Here is a 9,941-nt window from a genome sequence, read left to right as displayed (position 1 = left end):
ACACACACACACACACACACACACACACACACACACACACACACACACACACACACACACACACACACACACACACACACACACACACACACACACACACACACACACACACACACACACACACACACACACACACACACACACACACACACACACACACACACACACACACACACACACACACACACACACACACACACACACACACACACACACACACACACACACACACACACACACACACACACACACACACACACACACACACACACACACACACACACACACACACACACACACACACACACACACACACACACACACACACACACACACACACACACACACACACACACACACACACACACACACACACACACACACACACACACACAAAACAACTAAAGCGCACACAAACATTTCCTGCCTAGCGTAAGAATGAAATCAAGCATTAACTGTGAGTTTGTCTGGCGGAAATTGCCATCCATCACTATGCATTTGCAGTTGTGTTCATATTTATAAGTGCTTTCAGAAATTTAACTCTTTGACTGCTTGTTGTGGCTTCTCCCTGTTGAATAAAATGGCCAGGGAGTTAGCTGGAAAAAGAAATGCCTTTAAGTTTTGTTATCCCAGTGAAAGAGTTACATATTTTTTTTAATCCCTTTCACTACCTAAGGTTTATCTTTGTGGATTATATAGTATTTGTCTGGAATAAGTGTGAATAAGTGATTAAAATTTCTCTTTGCGAATCACATTCATGAGGAGTGTAAAGGACGGAAGGGAGAAGAGTGTGTAAGTGTGGATAAAATTTTATGGATTACTTTTCTGTAGTGTGGATAAGATTTCCTAGTTCAACAATCACAGTGAAAGAGGGAGACTTTCTTGAGTCATTCTGCAAAATATCTGGAGTCGGTCTCAGGGACTACGAAGAGTTTTCCTCAAGGTAAAGAGATGCTAATCACTGAAAGAGAGTAAGCACACATTTCCTGGTGATAGAATGAAAAATTTTGGCATTAACAAATATAATATGAACCATCGCAGTGAAGAATTAAGTATATTTTCCCCCTCTTGAATAAAGTTGTCTGGTGTTAGTGAAAAGCAAATGCCAACTAACACAGTAAACATGATTACATCCTCTAAAATAAAGCCATGTGGAATTAGCAAGAAGAAAATAATCGCCATCACAGTGAGTAACTGCATAAAATTTCTCATAATTATGTGGAACTCTAAAATGAAAACCAGTGCAACAAGAGTTAATAAGAAAATTGTTAAAAGAAAACTGACAAAGAAATTTGGTTGTGGTAAAAAGAAAACCAGTTGTTTTGATAAAGCCAGTTGTGTTAATAAAGAACTAATGATATTAAACAGGTTGTTAAAGAAGGATGGTTTTGTTAAAAGAAAACCAGTTGATAAAAGAAAACTTTCTGAAAAGAAAACCATTTGTAGTGAAAGGATTAAAAGTAAAAATAATACAGTAGTTATAATAATAACCGGTTGTGCTGACTCAGTGTGTGGGCTCCTTGTGATCGTGCCAAAGTCTTCCCGCCCGCCCAACTTTCTTGTTGAGATGTGTGCGAGAGTGAGTGAATGAGAGAGAGTTGTCTAGAAGTGGCTATGGGGGTTTCTTAGCCTCTACCTTGGTGATTTATCACTACTTTACACCTCAGTATCCTTTCATTTGTTATTGAATCAGATTATTTGAGTAGTTTTTTTTTTTTTTTCCCCCTCCCTCCCCCAGAATTCTGCCTCACCCCTTCTTAAGGTGGGAAAAAGCAATTTTGATGACAATGATGATGGAGGATGATGGTGATTTACAAATTACAAGAGAACCTCAAAATCCTTCAGTATATATTGGTTCAGACTGTTTCTGTAGTTCAGCAGTGTGAATAATCTGAAAGATAATGTTAAGGTGTAGTACTCAAAAATAAATAATAAAGGAAGAGGTGTGACAAGGCTTCCAGTGCCACTTGTATGACTCCGAGTGCAGCCCTTGATCTCCCAGCCATTTGTGCTCTCATCATATGCCATTGAAGAGTTTTTTATCGCTTTTTGGCAACTAGGTGAAGTCAGCAGAATAATGTATCGTTACATGCAGGTTAGGTTTGCTTAGGAAAAAAGACTGGTTGGAATTGGTCCTTTGCAGTTCCTTTTTATGTAGGTTTTTGATGTGGTAATTCTGGATAGCAAAGCAAATCAAATTGTTAGATATTTGAGTAACAATATTAAATAGAACACAGTCTTTGAACCTCACTTGCCTGAGATGCCTTTATGAAGATGAGTAAATTATTTGGTGTTAAGGTGAAATAGAAAAAAAGAAAATATTGTACTTGGCTGAAGAGGTTGTGGGCTGGAATAAAGATGCTCTGGGATAAATGGGTTGAATAAGAACATTTTAAATCTTGTCGATCTATATTTCAAAATTTGAGGCACAGAGATTTTAACGATACATTTCTTTTTGTTGACTAATGTACCATAGCTTGTTGAAATTTTGTTGTGTAGGGAGTGTATTTTCATCTGCTGTGGAGGGTTTTTGGCACCTTCTCTCTTGATTTTATTTTGCACATTATACTCTGTGTAAACTTTTGTACATTATACAGTGGTCTCTTAGTTATCATGCATAATTGGTACCGTGCCAAGTGTGATAACAATGATGCAAAATAACGAAAACACAGAACCTGTGGGATTTATCTTTATTGATATCAGGCACCCGACTTGTAAACTCAAATCTTTCCATTTACAACAGTTTAGACCCAATTAATACATACATGCTGTTATGGTAATTATCAGTGATGAAAAGGGCACAAGAAAGAAGAAACATGTACCATATAGATACCCCAGATGGGCTAGAGGTAAAGGGTTCTGAGGCTTGGGGATGGAGATGTAGTGGTCTCCATCATGTGGGATTAACTCCTCGAGTAGGGCCTCGTCTTTGAATCCCTCAAACCTATCTTAACTCTTTCACATCAGGTGGCACGTCGACTTGCCATTAAGGAAATGTCTGTAGTCATCGGGTGGCACATACAGTATATGTTTTCTGGGGTTTTTGTATTTGTATGCCTGTATTGGGACCCCAATAGTGGTTCAGTATCAGGAGGTGGCAAGACCGAGGAGTTGCCATCGCAGGAAAACTATTTTATTGTCTATTATTTTTGTCAAAGATAAGTATGTTGAGGCATGCAATACGTGATTTTTTGCTGCGGCGGCAGCTTACTTGGATCTGACGGAAGCGATGTCTGATGACTCAGATTATGTTGTCAGATGAAAACGGGAGTGAAAATTAAAGTGTTGCAAAAAAAAGAAAATATAACAGCTTTGAGTTTATTATACCTAATGGCATACCGGTATGTCGGGCAGTGGAGGAGCTCCAACACCACAGGTCTTGACAGCTCACCACACAGATTTTTTTTTTTTTTTTTTTTTTTTACATAATATTAATCATCATTTTACTCAGGAAATTATGGTCTATTTTTTGGTGTGGAATATTTTATCAAAACAGTTATCTTATATATCTAAAAAAAAAACTAGTGTAGGACATCCAGCCAAAAAAATACACCTGAAGTGAAAGGGTTAAACTACAGATTTTGCACCATTATTTTTGGCAGAAACCAGCTCAGGTGTGTCATAACGAAGTTTTTCAGCCAAAAATATGCTTAATAATGGCAAAAGTGCAGATTTTCATCTAGCAGTGGTAACGAAATCTGCTATGACCAAATGTGCAATGACCAAGGGATCACTATATATATATACTGATACTCTCTTGTATGTTTTCTCATCATACTTCATGTATATCATTTAATATGTTCATGTCTTATTGCACTTATATACAGTTCTCTCTTCTGTGTTATTCATTTGATTTTCTTTACTGTACTTAAACACTATATATTACACATCATCCTGTCCTCTTTTCCTGCCTAAAAATGGGGTGAGGTAGGCTTCAGATGAGAAGAAAAAGCCTGATGGAGGAAGGACTGTGTAATTTCTACCCAGTTAAATTTGCCACACACTCAGTCACAAAAGATAATATTGACATGCTGTATGCCAAAATACTATAAGCCATAATGTACAAGAGGGTATTGGAGTGTAAAGTGCAGAAGAAAATCATTGAAGACAAGGCTTTGGGAATCTTCCAGGCCACTCATATTGCTACCCTAAAATGTCATCACTCACATGGATACATTGTTAAGTAGGCATTCATAGCATTGTTGTAGTGTAAGAATATACTTAATAATTTTGAGTAAGCAGAGCATAATAGCTTGAGGCCGTATTGCTGTCACCTGAGGAGAGTGACTAGCACATCTTGCATACCAGTGTTAATACAATTTATTGTTAAGGATGAATGTCAGTATTGGGATAATATATAGCCAAGAAGTCAAGGCATTCTGTTTCTTATTAAGGGGAAATATTAGTTTTGGAAAAATGTCTAACAGAGAAGAGGTCAAGGCAAACTGTAATACTAAAAAGATAAAGTTGAGGCATAAGTTGTCATTATTATTTATAACTAATTAATAATGGTATTTTCTATTGTTCTTTATGGGAAATGTCACTAATGTATTAGGAAGATATAGATACCGTAAATTATGTAGAAGGGATACCAAGATAAAATACCAAAAAGATATTGCTAGGAAAAAGGTGCCATTTTTATACGTATGGTGCATTCATACTTGATACTGGTATTGGCAGAGTATCTAACAGATATTTAGGAATAATATATTGAAGGTATGATTAAGGAAAGGTGTAATTTGTGTTTGTTGTAATACCAGTACTCTTATTTGTTATATAGGTGAAGTATATCCGTACTGGAAAAGTAATTTCGCTTGCTTTAAAATTTCAGGACTGGTAGCCTAGCCCCAAGTCACTGTGTTCCTGATAGGGTAGAAAAAGATTAGATGATAATGGTTAAATATATAGAAGGGAAGAACAAGGTTTAATAAGTAATGCAATGTAAATCACTGTTGTAAGGGTGCCAGCAAGCCTCCCAAGGTCACGGGAATACAAGCCTCTGAAACTCATTGCTCACATGGTTGGACTTTGATGTGACAGACTATGCAAGTTTTGTGTACATTTGTTTGGATATCACAAAGCTGTCAGTGGTTCAGATGCAAGAACTATTAACCACATAAGCAGTAGTTGTGTATTGTAGGTATGTTGCATTTCCAGCTCATCTTTGATCTTCATGTATGAATAGAGATGGAACCTGTGACTTGGTGATCTAGTTGGTCAGGACAGGGAACCCATAATGGTTTTAATGCGAGGGGTGTTTCGTGATTATTGTTCACATAGTGCCACTCAGGGACGAGCAAGGCTGGTCACCTTCACCATAAATGTTGGGACTGACTAGCTTAACCCTGGTCCTCATTGCTTCTGATGGCAGCAAAAAACAGATTGGATGATGATGGAATCTGTGTATGTGTATACTGTATACCGGTATAGTATACAGTAGTAGGTTGGAAAGAAAAGAGGGTATTAGTCCTTAATTCATGCCCAAGGAGGGTCCATGTTGGGCTGAAAGTGTTGTATATACCTCCCCAATAGCAACTGTTCAGTGGTTGTAATTCTTCATATTGTGTAAATTTCTCCTCCCCATGTTAACTAGCAGAGCTTTGCATGTGCTCTGGTATGGTGAAGGCATTACATTGGGGACATAACAGTAATCAAAATACTAGCACTTTAACTCGTTTGTTTTCACTGGTGTCCTTTGTTTATTTATGCTGCTATCAGTCGATTGTATTAAGCTGAAGGCCTCATGTTTTTTTTTTTAAAGCTGTGGTCTTGGAGAAGGTTGCTGTCATTTATTTGTACTGATATGACCAGATGATGGAGCTGCCTAGTTGTACAAACATCCCTTGGTTCCCTCGCTTGTGCAGTCCACTATCGTCTTTTCATGGAATAAAGTAGTAGTTGAGGGATGTGTGTATATGCAGTTGTCACCTGTTCATATTGGTGCCACCACACGAAGGCATCCTCTTTTGCAACGTAGCCTTAATAAACCCCTTCAGTATGAGAGATCGTTCCTACTTTAAACAACATGGTCTGGTAACAACAGCGATAAGCAAAAATTGACATCAGCCATAATCAAAGAGTTAAGGTGACATTATGTAGTTATATATAAAGTACTGTAAGTTATGTAATTTAACACAAATGGGTCTTCCTCTCCCGCGTGTTTCCGTCGATTTGAGGTGTTTGGGGTTACAGTGACCAATGACCAAGTTCTAACTATAGTCTGATTGTTTTCACCCGATGGAACTAGGTCATTCACAGCTCTTAAAAGGTCTCTCTAGAGCTGAATAAAATTGTCTGGCGATAACGGGAATTTAGTTCAGGAGAGATCTTTGAACTGTAGGTGTTATATTCGGCCTTCATTAATTGCTTTACTAACATCCTTCATAAGCTGAATAGAATTATTTGTTAGGAGCGAGGATAAATTAAATGGGAATGAAAGGGTTTAGATGCCTGCAGATATGTGGGCTAAGAGAAGAATGAGGGAGCTTTTGTCACTTGGGGGAACTGGACAGTCAGCTACCCTTTATAATTTTAATTGTGTCAAGAGGCTGGAGTTTCTCTCTCTCTCTTTTCTCTCTCTCTCTCTCACCAATAGAGGGATAGGTTGGTCAGTGACCTTTACATGTTTTACAAGCTCTTGGAGTGGAGAGATTAAAGTGCATTAAACCCAGTATAGATAGCAATACTTCCATAGGCAACCTTTGAAGAGAGAAAAGTTGTCTGTACAGTAGCATGATGTAAATTTAACCTGACAACTGTGGCATTTTGTTTCCCTGGTCCACCCTCCATATGCAAAACGACTGGAAAAAATATTTTTCTCCAATAAGTTTTCCTCGTATGAAATGAGAGTGCATGGAAAAGTATAGGAAAGGCAAATATGAGTTCATTTTTTACCCTAGTTCAACCATGGTTAAGTAATGAGGACATAAAAATATGTATCGCACCCATTTAAAAAAAAAAAAAAAAAAAAAAAAAAAAAATGCTTGCACATATGCTGTATGTCGCAGCTATAAGTTTTCCATCATATGATATACGTTGCAGCTGTCGGGTTAAAGTGTTCTCGGGCTGTATGTATGTATGTATTTAACCCGCCCTCTGCCAGAGCCATTTGTAAACGGCCATGCCCTTTGCCGCGGGCAGTACCAGAGCTGTTCATAAACAGCCAAGGATTTAAAAAATAGCCAAAAATCAAAGTATTGAGCATAAAGTTTTGAATATGGTGCATCATGGGAGATCACTATGAGTCACCCAGAATGCGTACCGCACACGTTCACTGCCTCTGCATCAGGTCAACTTTGACCCCATATTATAAAAAATCAGATAAAAATTGCATATCACTATGCTGGAGAACAGTGGCTACATGCCCCTAGGACACGGGAGCATCACCAGGGCATATACGTTAGTATACAATGGCCAGACACCAAAGAAAAGTGCCTGGTCCCCTATAAAGTCTACAGGGTTTATTCCTGTATTTCACCAGATAGGTGCGTCATGATGGCAGCCCGAAATCAACCTTCCTGGTTTCTATGAGTACCAATTTGGGTGTTTTTATGAGTTTTGCGACAAAACTAACCTATCTAGGCAAAAAAATAAATAAAAATAAAAAATAGCTTGGCACTAGGGGCGTCAGATGTGTTAAAGTTGCTGGCAGAGGGGGGTTAAGAGTTAGAACATTAAAATATATGAAGTTTCCTAACCTTGTTGTATTGGTCACTGTTGCCCCAAGAGGATAATATTATATACATAGATATATATATATTGTTTATATATGGAGGGAGGCTGAGTAGGATGCGTTTCACCTCGCCTCTCCTGTACATAGGGAAAAGAGTCTGAGCTTCCAAAATCCTTGTCCAAATTTCTGCAGGCAAATTTGTTCTTCAAAATTTCTCAGGCACTTCATAGCAAAGAGCACAATGTCTGTTTTTCATTGCTTTAGCTTGATCACGCTCACTGCAAAATTATAAATGGTCATGGATTTCTGCAGCTTGGATTTTGGAAGTTCTAGGTAGACTGCCAGCCTTTCCACTAAAGCCAGTTTTGCTCTGAGGGAAGGAAGGAATGCATTGATGAAGATTAGAGGCAGTGTTTGGAAGGATTTGTGTGTACTGATGTTCATTGAGGTTTGGAAGTATTGTTAAGAGTGGACCGAGTAGCCTATCCCTGGGCCCCTGCACTACTGGCAGGGCAGTGCTGGATGGTTAAGACTTGCCTTAAATGTCTGGACTTGGTAGCATAGGTCTGGACCTACATGTGTGATGGGGCACTATTGGACTGGATGATGGATGATAAAGATCAAAAGATTGGGTTTGATGTTGAGTAGTACTTGGTTTTACTGGTAGAGCTGAATAAAGTTTGGTTTTAAAGTTGCAAGGTTTATTTTAAGATTGAAAAAAAAAAAGAAGTTTATACTAATGTTCATTAAGGTTTGATTATGATCTGGAAAGATTGAAACTGTAGGTTTTGTTGTAATGCTCACTAAAGATTTGGCTGTAACGTCAAGTGCAGTTTTGAATAAATACGTTGTGTCTCAACCGTTCTTCCCAAGCTAGAAAGTCAGTTGTGGATAGTTAAATTTTGAAGAAAAGTGTGTGGTAATGTGTATGGAAATAGTTTTTAATATTAGTCAGTCTCTTCCCAGGCTGATGTATTAACATGTTAGGAAAATATAAATGGTTATAGTCTGTAGTTATGTGGTTAATGCTTGATGTATAGAGATGATCATTGTTGTCAGTTTTTGCTCAACCGTGGCCCATCTGATTGAGCGGACCCACTGAATGCAGTAATGTATGTGAGTTGTGGAGAACTTAGCAAGATGATAAAGTGATAGATGGACATCCAGGTTGTGTATATATGTTGAGTATTAATGACTGGAATTGACTGTAGCTAAGGATGGTATTATAAGTGGCTTTGGAGAATAACATCTCTTCCATAGTGATTTATGCTGCACATTACACTTTGTATTGTATCATCTTGTATGTTAATGGTAATCTGTTATTAAATGATAAAAACAGCATACAAGAGAATGTTAAGGTGTAATATGCATAATGAATTGCTAAGACAGGGATGCAGTGAAACCTATGCCACCTTCAGTTATTAACAGATGTAGTGTTATTCCTTCAGGTGATTCACTGGCTGGTGGAGAGGTTGGTCTGGTGTTGATGTGAACCAAAGACGAGTGTGACGATTTATCTCAAAGGTTATTTTATATGCAGGAAAAATTATAAGTGGTAGAGGTTATGTCTCAGACTTAACCTTGAATTTTAGTTTGTTATTCAGTTACTCAAGAGTCCTGTATTAATGTCATTAGTTTTGTGAGACATTAGGAAGATTTTTATGTCTAGTGAAAGGTTGTGTTAGCTCAGGTTTTGTGGCGAAGCCATTAAGCTGGAGTTGCACTGGAGGTGCACTTTTATTAAGTAGCATTCTTTTTACGGAAAGTAAAACTGGGCCATAGTCACTAAGTGGGTTACTCTGATGTTTTGAGAATGTGTGAGCTTCATGGCATATCACCACACATGATCCTGGCAATTAAGTACATTTGACTTTATGTATGATGAAGTCAGGGATAAGCTTGTGATGTTAGTGACTGTGGCCCCACGTGGCACTGGTGAAGCGGCCAGTGTGGTGTGTAGTGGTGGGGTGAGAGGTTGGACCTGGCCTGTCTGCCTGCCCTCCATCTCAGTCTCCCTCCCTGTACCAGAATATCACTGCCACCTGTCACATGCTGAGTGCTGGCACTGCACCTCTCCTAAATGTGAAGAGATACCAACCCAGACCCAAACTCATGGACTCCCTGAACCAATGTAACAACTGACATAGCCATATTGAAAGAGGATGAAAATACTTTGTCTGCACTGTGAGTGATTCAGATGAAAGATTATTCCCATATAGAGAATCGGTTTTTATATGGGAGAATAATCCTTCCAAAATGAAAATCCACA

Source organism: Coenobita brevimanus, chromosome 79 (assembly GCF_032717465.1).
Source record: "Coenobita brevimanus isolate Jiangsu-jjx chromosome 79, ASM3271746v2, whole genome shotgun sequence".
Taxonomy (NCBI): domain Eukaryota; kingdom Metazoa; phylum Arthropoda; class Malacostraca; order Decapoda; family Coenobitidae; genus Coenobita; species Coenobita brevimanus.
Note: the sequence above shows the minus strand (reverse complement) of the source record.